Source organism: Mobula birostris, chromosome 16, assembly GCF_030028105.1.
Source record: "Mobula birostris isolate sMobBir1 chromosome 16, sMobBir1.hap1, whole genome shotgun sequence".
NCBI classification, from domain to species: Eukaryota; Metazoa; Chordata; class Chondrichthyes; order Myliobatiformes; family Myliobatidae; genus Mobula; species Mobula birostris.
The window spans coordinates 80,111,779-80,136,714 of NC_092385.1; the positions used below are offsets into that span (position 1 = coordinate 80,111,779).

General features: G+C 45.3%; 2 protein-coding genes across 2 annotated transcripts in view; one reads left to right on the forward strand and one right to left on the reverse strand.

Annotated features, from left to right (window-relative positions):
• Nucleotides 1-24,936, reverse strand: part of cenpp (centromere protein P) — a 279,625-nt gene that overhangs the window by 53,285 nt on the left and 201,404 nt on the right. The window lies entirely within an intron of this gene.
• The window catches only part of ecm2 (extracellular matrix protein 2, female organ and adipocyte specific), a 39,308-nt gene continuing 21,231 nt past the window's right edge, over nt 6,860-24,936 (forward strand). The window contains exons 1-3 of the mRNA XM_072280997.1: nt 6,860-6,898; nt 9,123-9,158; nt 19,592-19,718. The gene's annotated coding sequence lies outside the window, so the exon portion shown is untranslated. The remainder of the gene's footprint in view (nt 6,899-9,122; nt 9,159-19,591; nt 19,719-24,936) is intronic.

Genomic DNA, 24,936 nt, shown 5'->3' on the forward strand with positions numbered 1-24,936 from the left:
ATGCAAACCATTATCATATTTTCTGGGAATGCCCCGTTATCAAAGACTATTGCAGTGGGATACACAATGCCCTACAAGACATCTTTAAATGTGAAATACCCTTAGAAAGTAAGATCATATATTTTGGGTATATGCCTCAAGAATGGTTGAAAAGAGATAAATATTTAATGAATATACTGCTGGTGGTTATCACAGGAGAGCTCAACTTTAAATGTATGGATGGAAATTACAATGGACATTTACAAAATGGAGAAGATAACAGCATCTGTTAATCATAAGTTGGAACAATTTGATTCATACTGGGAAAAATGGTCCCTTTACACCTCAGATTTTTGAATTTTCTCTCCAATTAGAAAATAGTCAACCCTTTCATTTCTTCTCCCAAAGTGCATGACCATACATTTCCCGACACTGTGTTCCATCTGCCACTTCTTTGCCAATTCTCCAAATCTGTCTAAGTCATCCTGTAACATCTCTGTTTCCTCAAAACTACCTGCTGCTCCACCTATCTTCAATGATCCACAAACTTGGCCACAAAGACATCAATTCTGTCATCCAAATCTTTGACATATAATGTAAAAAGGAGTGGTCCCATCACAGACCCCTGTGGGAACACCACTAGTCACTGGCAGCCAACCAGAAAAGGCTCCTTTTATTCCCACTCTGCCTCCCACCAATTAGCCAATGGTTTATCCATGCTAGTATCTTTTCTGTAATACCTTGGGCTCAACTTGTTAAGCAGCCTCATGTGTGGCACCTTGTCAAAGGCCTTCTGAAAATCCAAGTACATAACATCCACATCTCCTTTATCTATCCTGCTTGTTATTTCCTTAAAGAATTCCAACAGATTATCAGACAATATTTTCCCTTGAGGAAACCATGCTGGCTACAGCCTGTTTTATCATGTGCCTCTAAGTACCCTGAAATCACATCCTTAACAGTCGACTCCAACATCTTTCCAACAACTAAGGTCAGAGTAATTGACTTATAATTTCCTTTCTTTTGCCTCTTTCCCTTCTTGAAGAGTTGAGTGACATTTACAATTTTCCAGTCCTCCAGTTCTATGCCAGAATCAATTGATTCTTGAAATATCATTACTAATGATAAGGAGGAGAAGATGGTGGCGCGACGGCAGCACGCGTGTGGCCTCTCCGGTGATGATGTCTGTAATCTGTCAAGTAGGGGACCGTGCACAATTCTGATTTGATGGAGACAGACGTGAGAGTACGGAGGAACATCTGGAAAACTTCTGAAATGCCCGCTTCGTTGCCGCTGCTACTGTGTGGTAACCGGAATCTCCAGAGCAGAAAGCTCCGAAATCCTCGGCTTTGCTTGTTTCAGTGGCCGGGGAGAGGTCGAAGGCACTCAGCAGAGGATGGTGCTCGGGAGGCTGTATCGGAGGGCTGGTCGGAGGCTCGAAGTTTTCGGATGGATGGACTCAGTGTCGGCTGCTTCCAAGGCATCGGCAAGTTGATGATGCCTGGAGGCTTATGGCAGGGAGTTTCTCCCTTTTGCCGCCTGCTGTCAGGGACTCAGGAGTCGATCGACTTGGGAACTTTTGAGACTTTTTTTACCGTGCAGATGGTTTGTTCTTCATCAAATTATGGTATTGCTTTGCACTGCTGTAATTATATGTTATAATTATGTGGTTCTGTCACTGTTTGTCTTTGGTTTGTCCTGTTTTCTGTGATATCACTCCGGAGAAACATTGTATCATTTCTTAATGCATGTATGCATTTCTAAGTGACAATAAAAGAGGACTGAGTGTTCTCATAATCTGGTATCTCCACAATCTCTTCAGCCACTTCTTTCAGGGTTCCGGGGTGTATATCATCTGATCCAGGTGACTTACCTACCTTCAGACCTTTCAGTTTCCTAAGAACCTTCTTCCTAGTGATGGCAACTTCACACATTTCTGTCCCCTGACACTCTCGAGCATCCGGCATATTGCTAGTGTCTTCCTCAGTGAAGACTAATGCAAAACACTTATTCAGTTCATCTGTCATTTCCTTGTCCCCCATTACTAACTTCCAGCATCATTTTCCAATGGTCTGATATCTACTCTTACATCTCTTTTACACTTTATATATCTGAAGAAACTTTTTGTATCCTCTTTAATACTATTTGCTAGCTTACCTTCATATTCCATCTTTTCCTTCTATAGGACTTTTTTACTTGCCTTCTATTGGTTTTTAAAAACTTCCTAATCCTTTAATTTCCTCCTAATTCTTGCTCTATTAATTGCCCTCTCTTTGGCTTACATGTGTATCTTCCCAAAGTGCAAAACCTCATGCTTGTCTGCATTAGGTTCCATAGGCCATACGAGGGGTGATTGATAAGTTCGAGGCCTAAGGTAGAAGGAATCAATTTTAGAAAACCTAGCACATTTATTTTTCCTACATTTACACACTTCGTCCAATGGTCATGGAGCATACGGATCCCTTCTTTGTAGAAGTCGGCGTCTTGAACCTCCAGAAAGTGGTCCACAGCAGGGGTGATTGATAAGCTCGTGGCCTGAGATAGAAGGAGATGAGTTATACAGCTCTCATTACATGCACGTGCAGTTCAACTCTTTGAGTGATTATGCATAAAGCTTGAAGTTATTAACTCATCTCCTTCTACCTTAGGCCAGGAACTTATCAATCACCCCTGCTGTGGACCACTTCTGGAGGTCCAAGACACCGACTTCTACAAAGAAGGGATCTGTATGCTCTATGACCGCCGAACTAAGTGTGTAAATGTAGGAAAAATAAACGTGCTAGGTTTTCTAAAATTGACTCCTTCTACCTTAGGCCACAAACTTATCAATTACCCCTCGTATATCAACCCATTTTCCCAGATCACTTTCCAAGCTTTGACACCCTTCCTCACTGTCCACTACGCCCCCAAATTTGGTGAGATTCACAAATTTGCTGATCCAGTTTACTATACTAACACCTAAATCATTAATATAGATCAGCGGTCCCCAACCACCAGGCCGTGGACCGGTACGGGGTCGCAAAGCATGTGCGAGGAAACGATACGAGTCAGCTGCACCTTTCCTCATTCCCTGTTACGCACTGTTCAACTTGAACAAAGGGTTGCCAATTGACCCGTATTTACCAGGACATCCTGTATATTGGACTAAAGGCTGATTTATACTTCTGCGTCAACTTGACGCTGTAGGTACGGCATCGCCACGAACCTTACACAGTGCCTACGCGGATCCCTACGCCGTAGCCTGACCCGCACCTCTCCCAAAATGTATCTACGTGTCGCGGCAATGCAGAACGCAACAGCTGTGATTGGTCCGCTTGGTAGCATGGCATTTCCTCCTACGCTGCAATAGCTTCCCATTGGGCGACCGAAGGGCAGGGAAGGAACTCTGGCTGCAATACTTTCCATACAGCCTTAGAGACCTCCGAAATTATGGAGGACACAATTTGCTTTTATGAAAAAAGACGCTCGCTCCTTGTTAACCCTGAGAAAGACTACCATGACCATGAAGCGTTGCACAGGCAGGTGTGTGCGCATGTGTGACATGCGCGAATTGCAGAGCAACGCAGACACACCAACACACAAGTATAAACATTCATAACAGGCGTAGGCCACTTGCGTAGGTTACAGCGTCAAGTTGACGCAGAAGTATAAATCAGTCTTAAATTGGTTTCTCCCATACGGGACTGCCCTCGTCCCGTATTTCCCCCGCTAAGGTAGAGTGTTCCTATGAAACCTTTCGTGCCGAAATGGCGTGAAACGAAGAAGCAATTACCATTAATTTATATGGGAAAAATTTTTGAGTGTTCCCAGACCCAAAAAATAACCTAACAAATCATACCAAATAACACATAAAACCGAAAATAAATAACACTTAACATATAGTAAAAGCAGGAATGATGATATATACACAGCCTATATAAAGTAAAAATAATGTATGTACAGTATAGTCAGGAAGATGAAGGTAAAAACGATGTGTGGGGGAAAAAATCAGCACGTCACGCATGTGCACACGGCTGCCCGCGCAAGGCTTCATGGTCATGGTAGTCTTTCCTGGGGTAAAGTGTCCCGGGATCTGACTGCTACTTTTGTCCCTTATTTGGGAGTGAGAAAGTTGGCAACTCTAATTGTAAAAGACACGTTGAGGTGGGTTCAACCCTACTTGAACACCCACTCCGGTCGGCCGGTCCGCAAGAATATTGTCAATACTAAACTGGTCCGCGGTGCAAAAAAGGTTGGGGACCCCTGATATAAATGATAAACAACAATGGAGCCAGCACCAATCCTCACGAGTGACAGCCCTCTAATCAGTAAAAGAATCATCTATTACCCCTCTCTAGCTTTTCCTGCTAAGCCAACTTTGAATGCATTTGACTACTGCATCATGAATTAGTGACTTAATCTTCTGGAACAGCCTCCACTTTGTCAAAGGCCTTGCTCGAGTCCATGTAGACAACATCCACCACATGCCTGGTAGCCATCTAAAAAGATTGGTTAGATTATTATATATCTTTTCTCTTATTAAATTACTTTTACTCATAAATTCCATGAAGATAATTATTTTGTATCTCAATTCTTTGGCAACAATTTGTGAACTTTACAAGGGAGAATCTCCGTTAACCAAATGTCTATAACACAGGTATCACTGTACAAGGATTGTGATGCTTGATTGCTCATGTCCTTCTTGTTCAATGTGACATTTTTTTGCCAAGCCTCTTGCTTTAACAATTTTTTTTGACTTCTGTCATTGGGTGTGTTTTTTGGTCTCAGGATCTTTTCCATTTATGAACTGTAAAGAACACTTAGGACTTTTAATACGAAGGGCATTATGTACAGAGAACTTTTTGCAAGGAGTGAAATTTAGCAGGTTTTGTAATTTTGAAATTTGAAGTTGAAGATCATCTTAAATTTTCTTGGGAGGAGAAGATGGCGGCACGACTCAGCTCGCAGCGGCCACTCCGGTGATGAATATCTGTTATCTGTCAAGTAGGGTGCTGTGCACAATCCTGATTTGATGGAGACAGACGTGAGAGCACGGAGGAACATCTGGAAAACTTCTGAAATGCCTTCTTCGCTGCCGCTGCTACTGTGTGATCCAGAATCTCCGGAAGGGAAGGCCCCGAGTGCTCGGCTTTGCTTGTTGGTTGGCGGCTGGGACGGGGTTGAAGCACTCGGCAGAGATGGTGCTCAGTGCTTGGTGTCGGAGGGCTGGTTGGAGGCTCGAAGTTTTCGGACGGACTCAGAGTCGGCTGCGGTTGGGTGCTTCCAATGCATCGGCAAGTTTGCGTCGCTTGGAGGTTCATGGCAGGGAGAGTTTCTCCCTTCTACCGTCTGTGTGAGATGATGGGGCTATCGGGACTTGAGACTTTTTTTTACAGTGCCCATGGTCTGCTCTTTATCAAATTACGGTATTGCTTTACACTGTTGTAACTACATGTTATAATTATGTGTTTTTGTCAGTTTTAGTCTTGGTTTGTCCTGTGTTTCTGTGATATCTTTCTGGAGGAACATTGTATCATTTTTTAATGCATGCATTTCTAAATAACAATAAACGAGGACTGAGTGTCCTCATAATCTAAAAAAAAAAATTCCTACATAAATTTCAGCAGTTTTTGGTGCACAGGGTGAAATTATTCTTGAACGATAATGCAATATGAGTGAAAGTGAAATGTGGAAGAGAAAATAAACAGATATGAAACAGGCTGCCAACTTCCAATTGCCCCTTACATGTATGACAACCTATGGTTTGGTTTCAATATTTCAGTGCAAATTCTCGAATCAACACGTTAACGTCGTGCGGAGGCTTGTGAGCTTCAAGAACTCCATCAGGTGATGCCAGCTCAGGGACACCCATGTTGGAATGGCTGTGGATAAGATGCCAAATGAAGATCGATCCAACCTTGGCTCCTGAACAGACAGACTCGTGTCTGCCCCTCCCAGGTCACACTTCAATTAGAAGTGTTAAACAAAAAAAAAGTGCAACTTCATGACTAACTAATTTTTAAACATTATTTTAAAAAATCTCCGTTATTTTCCATTATCACTGCACTTGAAATGGCTCTTTCAAACTGAAAGCTGAAATACATAACGAGGTCATACATTGTTATTTCCTTGAGCAGTTCAGCATTTTATCTAGGTCGAGCCATCTATTATCGGCTTTTTCTCCCTAAAACTGAACAACTTCCTTTTAACATAGTCAATCTAACATCCCAGTCAATAACAACATTTGATTAATTGAAGTAGATCATTTTCAACAATTTAATTGGAGTTAGAAAGATTTAACTGACTTAAAACTGGGTCAGTTTTACTTCTTAAAATTAAAACTTCAGAATTTTTGATAAGTGTCTAGATGGATCAGAGAATTCGTAACTGCTTATTTCAAAGGTTTCGGCTTAGGAGAGACAATGGCGCCTAATGATGACTGCTTTGCTTGCATCTTTGCAAACAGTTCTATTTCTATCTTTAATATCTCTATTTTTCCCTTTCAGGGTTCTTTTGAAGACCTTGACCTGGAGTTACACATTGACTTCGGTTCTTTGCGGGAATAGGACCCGCTCTTGGGGTCTCATGACTGGCTGTTATTCGATATACCAAGGACACAGCCTAGAAGATCAGCTTGCCTTCGGAGTTTCGGAATTCTGTGGCTCCAGAGGCGGGCAGACTCGAGGTCAGCGCCTCTGCAGGAAATCGTTGTGTCATGGGAGACAGAAGATCTCTGGCTATGTGCCCAGAGACCCAAGTTCTTTGGGCACGTAGCTCAGAAAAAGTGATGCAACGGACTTTTAACATCATTGTTTAGCAAGTTGTTTGTTAAGTCTCCCCTCTCGTTGTGAAATGGAAATACTTCTTTTTCCCTTACTGGAGAGAGAGAGAGCCTGTGGTATGTCGAATTACTGGGTGAACTAGTAGTCTTTGGGGTACTGTAAGTCTGTGTCTTCATTGATGCGTTACTGCACACTTGTGTGCTCGGTGGGGGGGTGCCGATGCTTTTTTTAATGGTGTGGAGGGGTGGGGGAGTCGTTGCTTTGCTGCTGCTTACATGTGGGGGGAAAGCTGGGGGTGGGGTTTGGGGTTCTAACATTTAACTGTCATTCATTCTTTGGGGCACTCCTCTATTTTCATGGATGGCTGGGAAGAAAAAGTATTTCAGGATGTATATTGTATGTCATATGGGGACACTGGTGGCAGACCCAAGTGCAAGACACAGACACTGAAGTACTAGGAACAGAACAGGACTGGAAACTAGGAGTAGTGATGTGACTAAATGCAGACTAGGAGCTGGGACAAGAACACAGACTTGGGCTAGAACATTGGCTAGGCAAGCGGGACCAGGACAAGGAACTGGGAACTAGAAGCCTGGGTTTGGACTCCAAGCCAGAGCCTGGACAAGGACCCAGAACCTGGGTCTTGACTCAGGCTCAGACCCCGGAACTAGGTGAGGACATGACGTGGCTACAGGACTGCACATGGCTTGGGTTCTTTGAGGCGAGGACATGACAAGGCTTGGGTTCGGACTCCGAGCCAGAGACTGGACAAAGACCCAGAACCTAGGTCTTGACTTGGGCTTGGACTCTGGAACTAGGCGAAGACATGACGTGGTCTTGGGAAACAGGACTAGGTGAGGCTACAGGACAGAACGAGAGACTCCTGGGCAAGATGAGGGAACTCCAGTACAGGATGAGGGAATTCCAGCACAGGACGAAGCACATGGACAGGACGAAAACACGAAGCCTTGACTTGGTACTCAGGAACAGCCGAGCCTTGGACTTGGAACGACAGGAACCTCTGAACCTTGGACTTAGGACGACAGAAACACAGAACACAGAGCCTTGGTCTTGGGGAGGACAGAAACACAGAGCCTTGGTCTAGAGCACGGGAACACAGAGCCTTGGTCTAGAGCACGGGAACACAGAGCCTAGGACTTGAGAGACAGGAGCACAGGGACATGGAACACAGAACCGGAACCCCTCCTTGGGAACAGGACTTAGGGCCAGGACTCGTACACGGAACACAGAGCCAGGACCCCTCCTTGGGAACAGGACTTGGGGCCAGGGCTCGACACAGAATGCTGAACACGACAAGATGGTTCCCAACACTAGGTAGCAGCAAACGGCCGGACCTACCTAGTGAAGGCGTGGACAGAGACAGTTCCCAACACTAGGTAGCAGCAAACAGCCGGACCTACCTAGCGAAGGCATGGACACAGAGTCAGTTCCAAACAATGATAGACAGTTCCTTATCTAGGCACAGCAAGGCTCCGGTCTTGCTAGAACTTGACAGCGATAAAGGCGAGGACGCAGGCGAGGTTGCAGGCAAGGCTTCAGGCAGAAGGTGAAGGGAAGGGAAGGGAACAGTCCAGCCTCAGGGTAATGGCAAAGACAGCCTGACTTACCCCACGGAGGCAAGGATGGGATACTGACAAGACAAACCCACCACCACACTCAAACCCAGGGCCACTTATATTCCCAGCTCCAAGATGTGCATCAGGTGCCAATGACTAAGCCCAACTGAAACAAGGGACAGCCGGAAGACCCAGAGTCCGAAGACCACGGACCGGACCGTGAACCAGAACACAGATTTCATGGACCAGACCTTGACAATTGTATACATTTCTCTGACATTAAATTTATCTTTGAAACTTTTGACATAGTGAATCAATAATTTCTTCAATAAAAACAGTATAAGTAAGCCAGGGTGCACACGCACACACATTAGAGGGATTATTGATGAGGGGTGACCTAATTGAAACTTTTTGAATGGTGAAAGGCCTTGATAGAGTGGATGTAGAGTGGATGTGGAGAGGATGTATTTTATGGTAGAACAGTCCAAGACCAGAGGGCACAGCCTGAGAATAGAGAAGCATCCTTTAGCCAAAGATTGGCGAATCTGTGGAATTTGTTGCAAAAGGTAGCTGTGGAGGCCACCTTTATGTATATTTACAGAGATGTTGATAAATTCTTGATTGATCAGGGCATGAAGGGATATGGGGAAAGGCTGGAGAATGGGGCTGAAAGGGAAAATGGATCGGCCATGATGAAATGGCAGAGCAGACTCAAGGGGCCACATGGCCTAATTTTAACTATGTAAGTCTCCAATTTAATTCACATGGTCACTAACCAACTATAATTTGTATACCCTTTAACTAGAGGCAAGTATTTTGTCTATACTACCTGACCTAAAAGGTAAGATTACAGCTTTGTACTGGATGTTCAATGATAAATGATAAAAATTGGTAATTGCAGTCTTTTAGCTTCTTGCAAGTTTAATAAGGATTGAACTATACAATTATATTTTCTGAAGTGTATCTTTAAGATTAACCAAACTAAGCTCTGCAGCCCATCTGCTTTTAACATTTGTCACTGCTGAAATTCTTCAGGCATTTGTAAGTTCTTGGCTCTGATCAGACTAAAATTAACAAAAGCCACAAGAAATGCTTGGCCTTATAACATGACTGAAGAGTTGCAGTAACTGTGGTTCTTTTGTGTTTAAAGTGCTCTTTTTCCATTTGATGTCTATGCTCCAGTATTCACACACTATTTGGTCGTGTTACATTTCAAGAAATGACTGGTGTAGATATGCCCCAATTGTTGTTTTTATATAGCAGGATCCAAGTTTATAACTTGAAAAATGAAACTCAAAATTAATTAAACATAATTAAATTGTGGGGTTTATTTATATATGAAACTTTCACATTGTTCCATTTCATCAATGATTTAACACGTTAAAATTCAGTAAGTTTCACACCAGTTCTACAGTATAATAATTAGTTGCTTTGCCAAACTTAATGACTACAACTAACATTTCCAAAAGCTATCACTCTCAGAATTTTCCAGCTGAGCCTTGCTACCCCAAGGCCCACTGAATCAAATCTTTTCATTCTTGAAACAGACTTTTTGTTTCCTCAGTAACCCTGCCTTTGACTCTTTATTATAAACCACATTCCTATACCCCAGAGATCCAGGCTGTTAAATACTTAAGAGGGTAAGCCAGCAGATTCTTAAAAAACATCGCAATTAGGTGTAAAAACTATGCGTGTGTCTAGTGGGAGGGGGAGCTGGTAAGTTTTTCTTTTTCTTTTTACAGTGGCTGTTTTAAACATCAATGTTTAAATGATGAATAGCAAAATACAAATAAGGCAACCATCCATTTACTAATTAAAGCTTTGGCTGGGAGAGGAAGACAGATCAAGTAATTTACTTCTCCAGAGGTTATTTTTTAGCTTATAAAAACTTGCCTTTTTCTTGAGTAAAAAGGCCATTTCTGAGATTGTCTGATGATTGTTAAAGGAAGTGTGGTAGAACACTGATTGTACCAGTGACCCACAAACCCAGATGTTTTGGAATATTTAATCTCTCTGCCATCTTATTCTGTGAAGAACTTCTTGATAACACTCAAATTTATGCAACCATTTTGAGGAAGGATTGACCAGGTTACCGAGCTAATACAACCAATGTGGACACAACGTTGCTGAAGGAGGACCTAGCTATTCTTTGAAATACAAATCTACTGGTAGCTGTGTAAATAAATCTAGGGAACATTGGACAGGATCCAATCACTTTTCTAATATGCAGAAAGAATACCTTATACCTGAGCACGATATTTTTAATGGAGATTTGTTTCTTTTTCCATGTGGGCATGGGCCCAGATCACTCAATCAAATGAACCTTGGTGGTAATCACATATAATTGTCTTCAGTTGAGATGGTGTTGGTGCTGTCATGCCTTGTTTGTAAAATGAGTAGGCTTGAAAATGCAAAGAAAACACTGGCTGATCTGCACCAGATGGTCAAAAGAGATGGACTGGTTGCAGGATAATTGTACTCTGGTGGTGCTCAAAATGTACCAAAACTGGATCCCAGTATCACAAGCAAACCAGATTCAGAATCAGGTAATATCACTGGCATATGTTGTGAAATTTGTTGTTTTGTGTCAGCAGTACATAAGTAGGACAAAAAGAGAGAGGAAAAAAAGTAGTGAGGTAGTGTTCAAGCGTGCATTGCCAATTCAGAAATCTGACGCCAGAGGGAAAGGAGCAGTTCCTAAAATGTTGAGTGTGTGTCTTTGGGCTCTTGTACCTGCTTCTTGATGGTAGTAATGCGAAGAGGGAATATTGGGCCCAGGATAGATCTTCAGAGATGTTGACACCTAGGAACTTGAAACTGCTCACCCTTTCCACTGCTGATCCCTCAATGAGGACTGGTATGTGTTCCTTCGACTTCCCCTTCCTGAAGCTCACAATCAGATCTTTGGTCTCACTGATGCTGAATGCAAGGTTGTTTTTGCAACAGCACTCAACCAGCTGATCCACCTGAAATTCTGCTCCTCATCTCCACCTGAAATTCTGCTAACACTAACAAACAAGAGAAAATCTACAGATCCTGGAAATCCAAGTTCCACACACAAAATGCCGGAGGAACTCAGCAGGCCAGGCAGCATCAACGGAAAACAGCACGGACGACGTTTTGGGCCGAGACCCTTTGGCAGGACTCTTCTCCTGTCCTGCCAAAGGGTCTCAGCCTGAAACGTCAACTGTACATTTTTCCATAGATACTGCCTGGCCTGCTGAGTTCCTCCAGCATTCTGTGTGTGTTGTTCTGCTGGCAATAGTTGTGTCATCAGCAAATTTATAGATGGTGTTTGAGCTGTGCCTAGCCACACAGTCACAGGAGTAAAGAGTGTAGAGCAGTGAGCATATACTTGAAGTGAGCCGGTATTGATCGTCAGTGAGAAGGAGATGTTGTTCCTGATCTCCTCTGACTGTGGTCTCCCAATGAGGAAATCAAGGATGCAGGTAGAGAGAGGTACAGAGGTCCAGGTTTTGGAGCTTGTTGATTAGTACTGAGGGTAAGATGAGATTGAGCATTGAGCTATAATCAATAAACAGCTGATGTATGTGTTGCTAAGTGGGCCAAGGCCGAGTGGAGAGATAGTGAGATTGCATCTACTGCAGACCGAATGTGGCAATAGGTAAATTGCAGCAGATCCAGGTCCTTGCTTAGGCAGGAGTTGATTCTGGCCAGAAGCAACCTCTCAAAGGACTTCATCACAGTAGATATGAGTGCAGCCGGGTGATAGTCATTGAGGCATTAGGGTTAGGGTTAGGCTCATCCTACTCTTGCTGGGCACTGGTATGATTGTTGTCCTCTTGAAGCAAGTGGGAACTTCCAACAGCAACAGTGAGAAATTGAAGATGTCCTTCAAAATTCCCACCAGTTAGTTGGCACAGTGTCCTGCCAGGTACACCATCAAAGCCTGATGCCTTGCGAGAGTTCACCCTCATGAAAGATGTTCTGAAGTCGGCCTCCAAGACAGAGATCACAGGGTCACCAGATGCTGCAGGGATTCGCACATGCTACAGGGATTCAAACTGGCACAGTTTTATTCTCCGTTACAAAAGGCGTTGCGCTCATCTGGGAGTGAAGCATAGCAGCCATTCATGATGTTAAGGAATTGGAGCTGGAGCTGGATGAACTCCAGATCATTCAGGAGGTTGAGGGGGTGACAGACAGGACATATAGGGAAGTATTTACACCTAAGGTGCAGGGTGCAGGAAACTGGGTAACAGTCAGGAAGGGGAAAGGGGGTTAGGAGCCAGTGCAGAGCATCCCTGCGGCCATCCCCCTCAACAACAGGTATATCTCTTGGGAGATACTGTTAGGGTGGGGTTGCAGGGGCGCGGTTTGACCTAACCGAGGAAAGTCACAGCGGTCAGGTCTCTGGCACTGAGTCTGCCTCTGTGACTCAGAAGGGAAGTGGTGGGTGGTGGTGAGGGGGAAAGAAGAGGCACACGGTGGTGATAGGGGATTTATTAGTTAGGGGAATGAACAGCAGGTTCTGTGGGCAAGAACAAGATTCCCGGATGGTATGTTACCTCCCAGGTGCCAGGGAACGGAACATCTTGGATCAAGTCCTCAACATTCTTAAGTGGGAGGGTGAACAGCCAGAGATGATAGTCTATGTAGGAACCAATGACATGGGTAGGTTGAGTGACAAGGTTCTGCACAGGGAGTTCAGGGGGTTAGGTGCAACATCAAAGGGCAGGACCTCCAGGGCTGTGATCTCAGGATTGCTACCCATGGCATGTGCTAGTGGGACTAAAACCAGGAAGATTATACAGTTTAATACGTAGCTAAGGAGTTGGTGTAGGAGAGAGAGCATAAGGTATTTTGGTTCATTGGGCTCTCACCCAGGGAAGGTGGGACATGTACAGAAGAGATAGCGTGCACCTGAACTGGAGGGGAACTAATATCCTATAATGGAGATTTGTTAATTTTGCATTAGCGGAAGTTTGAGAAGTCAATGTTCACACCATCAGGTTGGAGGCTACCCAGACGGAATATAAGGTGTTGTTCCTCCAACCTGAGTGTGGCTTCATCTTTACAGTAGAGGAGGACGTGGATAATCTTTACAGTAGAGGAACATTGACTTCTCAAACTTCCGCTAATGCCCCACCTCCCCCTCGTATGCCATCCATTATTTATATACACACATTCTTTCTCTCTTTCTCCTTTTTCTCCCTCTGTCCCTCTGACTATACCCCTTGCCCATCCTCTGGGTTTTCCCCCACTCCCTCTTTTCTTTCTCCCTGGGCCTCCTGTCCCATGATCCTCTCATATCCCTTTTGCCTATCACCTGTCCAGCTCTTGGCTCCATCCCTCCCCTCCTGTCTTCTATCATTTTGGATCTTCCCCTCCCACTTTCAAATCTCTTACTAGCTCTTCTTTCAGTTAGTCCTGACGAAGGATCTTGGCCCGAAACGTCGACTGTACCTCTTCCTAGAGATGCTGCCTGGCCTGCTGCGTTCACCAGCACTTTTTGTGTGTGTTGCTTGAATTTCCAGCATCTGCAGAATTCCTTGTGTTTGCGTGGTGCAACTAATGTCTTGAGCTGTGTATATTTCAATGCAAGAAGTAGGGTGGCAAGGCAGCGTAGTGGTTAGCACAATACTTTACAGCATCAGCGGCCCGGGTTCAATTCCCGGCACTGTCTGTAAGGAGTTCGCAGGTTCTCCCCATGACCACGTGGGTTTCCTCCGGGTGCTCCAGTTTTGTCCCACATCCCAAAGACAAGTTAGTAGGTTAATTGGTCATTGTAAATTGTCCTATGATTAGGTTTGGATTAAATTGGGGGATACTTTGGTGGTGGTCTTCCAAGGGCCAGAAGGACCTACTCTGTACTATATACCAATAAATAATTTGTACTGTAGGAAAGGTAGATGAGCTCAAGGCATGGGTCAACACCTGCAGTTAAGATGTTGTAGCCACTAGTGAGACGTGGTTGCAGGAGGGGCCAGACTGGCAACTCTGTTCCAGGGTTCCATTGCTTTAGATATGACAGAGCAGGAGGGAGCAAAGGAGGTGGTGTTACTAGTCAGGGAAAATGTCACAGCAGTGTTCCGTCAGGACAGACTGGAGAACTCAACTAGTGAGGTGATATGGGTGGAACTGAGAAGTAAGGAAGGTTAGATGACATTAATAGGACTATATCACAGACCACCCGACAGTCCGAGGGATTTAGAAGAACAAGTTTATAGCGATTGCCGACTATTGCAACAAACACAAAGTTGTTACGGCAGGTGATTTTAACTTTCCACATATTGACTGGGATCCATACTATACTATGACCAGATGAGACTGAGTTTGTCAAATGTGTTCAGGAATGGTTCGTTCAGCAGTATCAATGAGAGAGCTTGCAATACTGGTGCTGCTATTAGGGAGTGAGACAGCGTAGGTGACAGAAGTTTGTGAAGGGGAACACTTTGCATCCAATGATCACAATGCTATTAATTTCAAAGTAAATATGCAAACAGATAGGTCTGGTCTGTGGGCTGAGATTCTAAATTGGAGAATGTCCAATTTTGATGGTATCAGAAAGAATCTGGCAAGTGTAGATTGGGACAGGCTGTTTTCTAGTAGAGGTGTACTTGGAAAGTGGGAGGCCTTCAAAAATGAATTTTTAGAGTACAAAGCTTGTACGTGCCTGTGAGAATGAAAAAATAAAGATGACAAGTATAGGGAACCTTGGTTTTCAAGAGATATTGAGGCCCTGGTTAAGAGAAAAAGGAGGTGCATAGCAGGTATAGGCAAGTAGCATCAAGTGAGGTGCTTACCGAGTACAAGAAATGCAAAAGAACACTTCAGAAAGAAATCAGGAAGGCTACAAGGAGGCATGAAGTTGCTCTAGCAGACAAGATGAAGGAGAGTTCTCAGCTATTCTACTGACATGTTAAGAGCAAAAGGATTGCAAGGGACAAAATTGGTCCTCTGGAAGACCAGTATGGTAATTCATGTGTGGAGTCAAACAGATGCAGGAGATCTTAAATGTTTTCTCTGCATCTGTATTTATTCGGGAGATGGAATACAAAGTCTATAGAAGTAATTTTTGGCATGAACTAGATGGGTGAAGGGCCTGTTTCTGTGTTGTACCTCTCTGTGACTTCATGTTAGATTTCACCTTGTAGGAAGTAATGGCCTCACTCACAGTCTCTGAGACTATCCAGAAGCATAATCTGGAACGTTAAGAATCTTGAATGTTGAATCTTTATGTCATTTACAGTACACAAGTGTAAAAGAGAACTAAATAATTGTTACTCCAGATCCAATGCAGCACAAAAGAATCACAATAAGATAAAGAACATAATATTAAATAATATTAAAAGTTGGGGGTGTTATAGATACTCTAGAGGGCTGTCAGAGGTTACAGCAGGACACCGATAGGATGCAGAACTGGGCTGAGAAGTGGCAGATGGAGTTCAACCCAGATAAGTGTGAAGTGGTTCATTTTGGTAGGTCAAATTTGAAGACAGAATTTAGTATTAATGGTAAGATTCTTAGCAGTGTGGAGGATCAGAGAGATCTTCGGGTTTGTACCCATAGGACACTCAAAGCTGTGCAGGTGACCTTTGTTAAGAAGGTGTATGGTGGGTTGACATTCATCAATCGTGCGACTGAGTTCCAGAGCCGTAAGGTAAAGTTACAGCTATATCAGACTTTGGTCAGACCCCACCTAGAGTACTGTGTTCAGTTCTGGTCACCTCACTCTAGGAAGGATGTGGATACTATAGAGGGAGTGCCGAGGAGATTTACAACGATGTTGCCTGGATTGGAGATCTTGCCTTATGAATGAACTTGGCCTTTTGTCCTTGGAGGATGAGAAGAGACGATAGAGGTGTATAAAATGATGAGAGGCATTGATCATGTGGATAGCCAGAGGCTTTTTCCCAGGACTGAAATGGTTAACATGAAGGGGCATAGTTTTAAGGTGCTTGGAAGTAGGAACAGAGGGGATGTCAGGTTACATGGTCAGCATAACTGTAGGCTGAAGGGCCTGTAATGTGCTGTAGGTTTCTATGTTCTGGTACAGAAAGTGATACTAGGTGCAGCGGGGTGGGTTGGTGAGTGGAGGTGTTGATCAGCCTTACTGCTTGGGAGAAGTAACTGTTTTTAAGTCTGGTGGTCCTGGCAAGGATGCTATATTGACTCCTCCCTGATGGGAGTGGGACAGTTTCCATGAGCAGGGTGGGTGGGATCCTTCTGATATTGCTGGGCTCTTCCTGCCACATTTCTGTATATACATCCTTGAAGGTGGGTAGGCAGGTGCCGATGACGTGTTGGGTAGTTTTGACTACCTGTTGTTGAGCCTTCCTGTCTGCTTCAGTGCATTTTCCGTACCGTGCAGTGATGCAGCATGTCAGGATACTCTGCATTGCACATCTGTAGAAAGTCTTCAGCTTCCTCAGATATTAGAGGCATTGGTGAGTTTTATTGATTGTGTAGAATGTGCTCTGGGATTATGAGAGGTTGTGTGAGATGTGCACTCCCAGGAGTTTGAAACTGCTTGCAGTTTCCACTGCTGTGCGGCAGATGTAAAGAAGGGAGTGAGTGGTGCGAGTTCTCATGAGGTCAATAACTATCTTCTTTATCAGGTTGACATTAAGGAAGAGGTTATTTGCCCGGCACCATGTCTCAAGCTCTTCTATCAATTCTCCCTAGGCCATCTCATTGTTAAGCACATTAAATGGGCATCCTTTTCTACAGACCTGTGTGAGACATGGTTTTCATCGTGCATTAGTTACATTGACCGAAACACCCCTGGACACAACTGGCATTTCAAGAATCCTACACTAATCCCTTAAAAAACGCCTCATATCTTACATCTGGACTTTCCCTACTTCGTCATGTCGGAATATAAAAAGAGGAAGATACATATACTGGAACCAGAAAAAAACTGCTGGGGTTTGTATCTAGGGCCCCAACAGCAGAGAAGGAGCATTGGTCATGCTGGGAGGGGGAAGAACAACTGGAATTATTGCATCTCATGATCATCACAAAGATGAGCATAACCTAGAGCTTTCCTCAAGGGAACACCTTAATTCTTCAAAGATCCGAGAAATAATTTGCAAGTATGTCAGAACTTCCAGAGGACACAACAGCAAAAATAAGGATTCCTGGCTCTCCAGTGGACACATTTCAAGTTACATGTTAATCAACTCAATGGATTAATCAGAATAATATAACCTCCATTCCTGAATAGGAACTTCGCTGGGAGATCAGAAATTATGGCTGTCATCATCTGGGTTCAGCAGCTCATTTAAAGAAGGGCAATCTAGGGGGTAGCTGTGTGAAATATACAGCACATCACTCTTTTCCCCATAGCATCCCATTACACACCTCTTTTCCCTTTTAAAAAGAAAATAATACCTTTCCCCAGACACACATTTATTTCAAAACTAGACTAATGCCATGAAGATCTACGAGTAGGGTTTTCCTTCCTGTTGGCAGTTATAAATTTATGAACTAAAAATCCATTCTGTAAATAGCAAGGAATGTGTCTTCATATTTGGCAGAGGAGGGATCAAACCCAAAGAATCATACAATAGAAGAGAACATTTGCTTATTTATACTGGGGTTTGTTCAGGATTATCTGTCTCAAAGGTACTCTTTGGTTAATCTAAAACGATACTTCATATCAAATACTGCCATTGTGCCGTATACATGCAAACACAATTAACTATCTCCTAGATACTTTTTCACTATGACAATGTCCTTTAAAATCATAGTCACAGAATCATAGGAAAGTACAGCACAGAAATAGGTCCTTCAGTCAATATAGCCCACGCCGGACCATCTTACTCCCAAGATCTGCAACCGGACCAGAGCCCTCCATACTCCTTCCATTCAAGTACCTATCCAAACTTCTCTTCAATATAGAAATCAAGCTTGCACACACCAGTTGTGCTGGCAATTCGGTCCACTCTCACGATCCTCTGAGCAAAGAAGTTTCCCATGTTCCCCTTAGACTTTTTACCTTTCACCCTTAGCCATTATCTTTACTTGTAGTCCCATCCAACCTAAGTGGAAAAAGCCTGCTTGCATTTACTCTAGCTATATCCTCATAATTTTGTATAGCTCTATCAAATCTCCTCTCAATGTTCCAAGGAATAAAATCCTAACTTATTCAATCTTTCCTTATAACTCAGCTCCTCTAGACACGGCAACATCTTTGTAAATTTTCACTGAACCCTTTCAACCTTATTTATATCGTTCCTGAAGGTCGGTAACCAAAGCTGCACATAATACTCCAAATTACACCTCACCAATGTCTTATACAACTTCAACATAACATCCCACCTCAATACTTTGAATTATGAAAGCCACTGTGCCAAAAAAACTTTCTTTATGACCCTGTCTACCTGTGATGCCACTTTCATTGAATTATGGACCTGTATTCCCAGATCGCTTTGTTCTATAACACTCCTCAGTGCCCTACCGTTCACTGTGTAAGACTTACCCTGGTTAGTCTTATCTAAGTGCAACATCTCGCATTTGTCTGCTACACTTCATCTGCCATTGTTTAGCCCATTTTTCCGGGTGGTCCTGATCCTGCTGCAAGCCATGATAGCTTTCCTCACTGTCCACTACACCTCCAGTCTTGGTGTCATCTGCAAATTTGCTGATTCAGCTACCAACATTATCACCCAGATCAATGATATAGATGAGACACAACACTGATCACTGTGGCACTCCACTAGTCACAGGCTTCCAGTCAGCGAGGCAACCATCTATTAACACTCTGTGGCTTCTCCCACAAAGCAATGTCTAATCAAATTTACTATGTTATCTTGAATGCCAAGTGGCTAAATTTTCTTGACCAACCTCTTGTGTGGGACCTTGTCAAATGCCTTGCTAAAGTCCATGTGGCACGACCTACCACACACAAAGCCATGTTGGCTATACGTGTTGTTGAGGGGGATGGCCACAGGGGTACTTGGCAATGGTTGTTTAACCCCTTTCCCCTTCCTGACTGTCACCCAGTTTTTTGTAACCTTCACCTTGGATGTAAATATCTCTCTATATGTCCTATCTATCACATCCTCTGCCTACTGAATGATCCAGCATTCATTCAGTTCCAGCTCCAACTCCTTAACACAGAATGTTAGAAGTTGCAGCTGGATGCACCTCACAGATGTAGTTATTAGGGACACTGGAAGCCTCCCTGCCCTCCCACATCCTGCAAAAAGAGCATTCCACTATACTGCCCATCGTAAGCTATGGAAAATACTGGTCAGATGTTAGATGGCGATAAAAATTCCCTCTCAATCTAACCAACTGTTGCAGATATTACAAACTCTGTTCTTGAGAAATATGGAAATGAAAATGTCTACTTAATTCCCATGGAATCGTATGGCGTGGAAACGAGAGTTCAAACAATGCTGGGAGGGCATGGTGTTCTGGCCACTCATATGTAAGTACTTTTTCCACAATTAGGTATATTTGAATTTATGAATAAATATTCTCAATACTAATTAATGCTTAATGTTTGAAAATCATGAAGTTCCATGAAGGCAGACAAATCAGAATCGGAGAGTGATGCCATTTCACATGTTGCACAATGAGTTTTAACATTTTCAAAACCTCCAAAAACATAAAGTTTTGCAGTTCTTGGAAAACAGAATATTTTTTATATATGATCCTATAAATGCTAACTATACTAAATGTATATTCTCATTCACTTGTTTTAAGAATGTCATATAAAGATTTGAAAGAGATGGTATGAACTGGAGACCAATCCCAATTGTTGCTGAGATGTTCTACAGAACATAGAAACATAGAAAACCTACAGCACAATACAGGCACTTCGGCCCACAAAGTTGTGCTGAACATGTCCCTACCTTAGAAATTAATAGACTTCCCCATAGGCCTCTATTTTTCTAAGCTCCATGCACCTATCCAAAAGTTTCTTAAAAGACCCTATTGTATCTGCCTCTACCACCGTTGCCAGCAGCCCAATCCACGCACTCACCACTCTCTGAGTAAAAAACCTACCCCTGACATCTCCTCTGTACCTACTCCCCAGCACCTTAAACCTATGTCCTCCTGTGGCAACCATTTCAGCCCTGGGAAAAAGCCTTTGACTATCCACAGGATCAATGCCTCTCATCATCTTATACACCTCTATTACGTCACCTCTCATCCTCCATCACTCCAAGGAGAAAAGGCCGAGTTCACTCAATTTGTTTTCATAAGGTATGCTCCCCAATCCAGGCAACATCCTTGTAAGTCTCCTCTGCACCCTTTCTATGGCTTCCACATCCTTCCTGTAGTGAGGCGACCAGAACTGAGCACAGTACTCCAAGTGGAGTCTAAACAGGGTCCTATATAGCTGCAACAGTACCTCTTGGCTCCTAAATTCAATTCCAAGAATAATGAAGGCCAATACACCGTATGCCTTCTTAACCACAGAGTCAACCTGCACAGCTGCTTTGAGTGTCCTACGGACTTGGACCCCAAGATTCCTTTGATCTGCCACACTGCCAAGAGTCTGACCATTAATACTATGTTCTGCCATCATATTTGACCTACCATAATGAGCCACTTCACACTTATCTGGGCTGAACTTCATCTGCCTCTTCTCAGCCCAGTTTTGCATCCTATCAATGTCCCACTGTAACCTCTGACAACCCTCCACACTATCCACAACACCTCCAACATTTGTGTCATCAGCAAACTCACTAACCCATTCCTCCACTTCCTCATCCAGGTCATTTATAAAAATCACGAAGAGTAAGGGTCCCAGAACAGATCCCTGAGGCACACCACTGGTCTCCGACCTCCATGCAGAATATGACCCGTCTGCAACCACTCTTTGCCTTCTGTGGGCAAGCCAGTTCTGGATCCACAAAGCAATGTCCCCTTGGATCCCATGTCTCCTTACTTTCTCAATAAGCCTTGCATGGGGTACCTTATCAAATGCCTTGCTGAAATCGATATACACTGCATCTACTGCTCTACCTTCATCCATGTGTTTAGTAACATTCTCAAAAAAATTCAATCAGGCTCGTAAGGCACGACCTGCCCTTGACAAAACCATGCTGACTATTCCTAATCATATTATACCTCTCCAAATGTTCATAAATCCTGCCTCTCAGGATCTTCTCCATCAACTTAACAACCACCGAAGTAAGACTCAGTGGTCTATAATTTTCTGGGCTATCTCTACTCCCTTTCTTGAATAAAAGAACAACATCCACAACCCTCCAATCCTCCAGAACCTCTCCCATCCCCATTGATGATTCAAAGATCATCACCAGAGGCTCAGCAATTCCCTCCCTCGCTTCCCACAGTAGCCTGCGGTACATCTCATCCGGTCCCGATGACTTATCCAACTTGATGCTTTCCAAAAGCTCCAGCACATCCTCTTTCTTAATATCTACATGCTCAAGCTTTTCAGTCTGCTGCAAGTCAGCACTACAATCACCAAGATCCTTTTCCATAGTGAATACTGAAGTAAAGTATTCATTAAGTACCTCTGCTATTTCCTCTGGTTCCATACACACTTTCCCACTGTCACACTTGATAGGTCCTATTCTTTCACGTCTTATCCTCTTGCTCTTCATATTCTTGTAGAATGCCTTGGGGTTTTCCTTAACCCTGTCTGCCAAGGCCTTCTCATGGCCCCTTCTGGCTCTCCTAATTTCCTTTTTAAGCTTCTTCCTGTTAGCCTTATAATCTTCTAGATCTCTAACATTACCAAGCTCTCTGAACCTTTTGTAAGCTTTTCTTTTCTTCTTGACTAGATTTATTACAGCCTTTGTACACCACGGTTTGTCACAAAGGGGCGCTAGGAATGGACCCAAATGCGAGACACAGACACTGAAGTACAAGGAACAGGACTTGACTAGAGTAGGGACGTGACAGGATTCAGACCAGGATCAGGGACAAGAACGCAGACTTGAGCTAGGGAAAGCGGGACCAGGAAGAGGAACCATGGACAAGGAGACAAGGCTTCAACTCTGAGCCCGAGACTGGACAAGGACCCAGATCCTGGGTCTTGCCTTGGGCTCGGACCCCAGAACCAGGCAAGGACATGACATGGTTTCCGAACAGGACATGGCTGGGGTGTAGAGGACTGAACTTGGAGACAGGCTGGGGTCTTGGGTCTTGAGCTTGGCTGCAGGCTGGGGTCTTGGGTCTTGAGCTTGGAATCTTCCAGGCTTGTGTTCTTGGAGCTTGGCTTGGGATCCTCGAGGCTTGGGGTCTTGGATCTTGAGCTTGGCTGCAGACTGGGGTCTTGGATCTGGAACTTGGCTGCAGGCTGGGGTCCTGGATCTGGAGCTTGGCCGCAGGCTGGGGTCCTGGATCTGGAGCTTGGCCGCAGGCTGGGGTCCTGGATCTGGAGCTTGGCCGCAGGCTGGGGTCCTGGATCTGGAGCTTGGCCGCAGGCTGGGGTCCTGGATCTGGAGCTTGGCCGCAGCCTGGGGTCCTGGATCTGGAGCTTGGCCGCAGGCTGGGGTCCTGGATCTGGAGCTTGGCCGCAGCCTGGGGTCCTGGATCTGGAGCTTGGCCGCAGCCTGGGGTCCTGGATCTGGAGCTTGGCCGCAGCCTGGGGTCCTGGATCTGGAGCTTGGCCGCAGCCTGGGGTCCTGGATCTGGAGCTTGGCCGCAGCCTGGGGTCCTGGATCTGGAGCTTGGCCGCAGCCTGGGGTCCTGGATCTGGAGCTTGGCCGCAGCCTGGGGTCCTGGATCTGGAGCTTGGCCGCAGCCTGGGGTCCTGGATCTGGAGCTTGGCCGCAGCCTGGGGTCCTGGATCTGGAGCTTGGCCGCAGCCTGGGGTCCTGGATCTGGAGCTTGGCCGCAGCCTGGGGTCCTGGATCTGGAGCTTGGCCGCAGCCTGGGGTCTTGGATCTGGAGCTTGGCCGCAGGCTGGGGTCTTGGATCTGGAGCTTGGCCGCAGGCTGGGGTCTTGGATCTGGAGCTTGGCCGCAGGCTGGGGTCTTGGATCTGGAGCTTGGCCGCAGGCTGGGGTCTTGGATCTGGAGCTTGGCCGCAGGCTGGGGTCTTGGATCTGGAGCGTGGCTGCAGGCTGGGGTCTTGGATCTGGAGCGTGGCTGCAGGCTGGGGTCTTGGATCTGGAGCGTGGCTGCAGGCTGGGGTCTTGGATCTGGAGCGTGGCTGCAGGCTGGGGTCCTGGATCTGGAGCGTGGCTGCAGGCTGGGGTCCTGGATCTGGAGCTTGGCTGCAGGCTGGGGTCCCGGATCTGGAGCTTGGCTGTAGGCTGGGGTCCCGGATCTGGAGCTTGGCTGCAGGCTGGGGTCCTGGATCTTGCGCGTGGCTGCAGGCTGGGGTCTTGGATCTTGCGCGTGGCTGCAGGCTGGGGTCTTGGATCTGGAGCTTGGCTGCAGGCTAGGGTCTTGGATCTTGCGCGTGGCTGCAGGCTGGGGTCTTGGATCTGGAGCTTGGCTGCAGGCTAGGGTCTTGGATCTTGAGGCTGCAGGCTGGAAGCTGGGGTCTTGGAATGCGGAGGCTGATAACTTGGAGGCTGGAACTCGGAGACAGACTGGGAACTGTACATTAACATCGAGCCAGGACTTATCCTTCGAAAAGCTGGGACTCATCTTTAACACGACACCAACATGAGACAGGACAGTGCATAGACATAGAGCCGGGACTTATACTTAGACAAGCCGGGACTCAACTTCTTCCCCACACCAAGGTGGGACAGGACCATCTGTCGGGTAACGGCAGAACGGACAGACTTACCCCACGAAGACAAGGACAAGACAAGACAAGACCCCCCCCGCAGGGCAACTGCAGAATGGCCTGACTTCCCCACAGAGGCGAGGACAAGACAAGACAGGTCCCCCCTGCAGGGCAACAGTAAAACGGCCTGGCTTACCCCACGGAGGCGATTACAAGAAGAGACAACACCAAAGGACGACAGACAGTTCCATCTCTGCTCCGGGGTAGCTCCAAGTCTCAGTTCGGCCAGCAACCTCAGCTGGCTATGAAAACAGCCAGATCCCTACCTAGCTCGGAGTGGTTGGCAGCCACTCAGCTGGCCCAGGAAACAGCCAAATCCGACTACTGACAGCAAGGCTCTGTGAGGGGATGGTTCCCCAATGTGGCCTAAAGGTGGCAAGTGGCCACTCTAGCCTTCCACCAGTAGATTCCTCCCAGGGAATCTTGACAAGACAAACCAGCCCCCCACACTCAACTCCAAGGCTACTTATATTTCAAGCCCCAAGATGGGAATCAGGTGCCTGTGATTAACTCAAACTAGGGACAGCTGGAAGACCCGGAGTCCTGATTCCACGGACCGGACTGTGAACTGGAATGCGGACTTCACGGACCGGACCATGACACGGTTCCTGTACCCTACCATAACTTCCCTGTCTCATTGGAACGTCCACAGAAATATCCCCTGAACATTTGCCACATTTCTTCTGTACTTTTCCCTGATAACACTATCTCTGATCAACAGGGCCACGCCCCCACCTTTTTTGCCTCCTTCCCTGTCCTTTCTGAAACATCTAAAGCCTGGCACTCGAAGCAGCCATTCCTACCCCTGAGCCATCCAAGCCTCTGCAACGGCCACAACATCATAGCTCCAAGTACTGATCCATGCTCTAAGCTCATCCGCTTTGTTCACAACACTCCTCCCAATAAAATAGACACATCTCAAA